We start from the raw sequence: 598 nt of genomic DNA on the forward strand, positions 1-598 counted from the left end.
TCACACCCCTCAGCAGGGCGCTGCTGGAGGTGGGCAGGCAGAGCGTGGCAGGGCTCTGCGGAGCAGCCTCTAAGACAAACCACCGAGTTTCATTTGCCCTGCAGATTGCAAAGTCTGCTGTCCTCCCCGGGCTGGGGAGCTGCCTGGCATCCTCCTCACCCACCACACCTCTAGCCAGTAAACATTACAAAGCTCATTTCTCCCAGTTTCTCTCTCCAAAGAATTTTTCTAGTTCTTTGAGCTCTTCCCTGCACCCCCTGCATTTATTTTCAACGCTTTCTAGAAGCATAAATGCGGAGATCAGGTACGCTTTGCAGGAACACACCCCTCCTGCCTGCACTGGCGCTGCTTTCCATGCGGGGGTGCTGCTTGCTTGGCACCCGATGTCCCACTCTCCCCAGCCCTGCTCTGCGGGGCTGGCTGGCACTCCTCTTCCTCGGTGGAAAATCTTTCTGTGTGGTTTCACGTGGTTTGTCCGGTGGTTCAGGGCAGTCACGCGGATGTTCTGCATGGTGGGTGTTGCACCTCGGTGATGGGTAGGTTGCGAGGAGGGTGGGATGCTGCAGGGTGAGTTCCCAGTCTCATCTGCTCCATCCTG

The 598-nt window shown here is 57.2% G+C and overlaps 1 protein-coding gene across 1 annotated transcript in view; it reads left to right on the forward strand.

Annotated features, from left to right (window-relative positions):
• The window catches only part of LOC104512710 (gamma-secretase subunit Aph-1b-like), a gene marked incomplete at its 5' end in the record, with an annotated part of 3,248 nt that overhangs the window by 1,006 nt on the left and 1,644 nt on the right, over window positions 1–598 (forward strand).

The sequence above is a fragment of the Eurypyga helias genome, unplaced genomic scaffold (genome assembly GCF_000690775.1).
Source record: "Eurypyga helias isolate BGI_N326 unplaced genomic scaffold, ASM69077v1 scaffold21877, whole genome shotgun sequence".
Lineage (NCBI taxonomy): Eukaryota > Metazoa > Chordata > Aves > Eurypygiformes > Eurypygidae > Eurypyga > Eurypyga helias.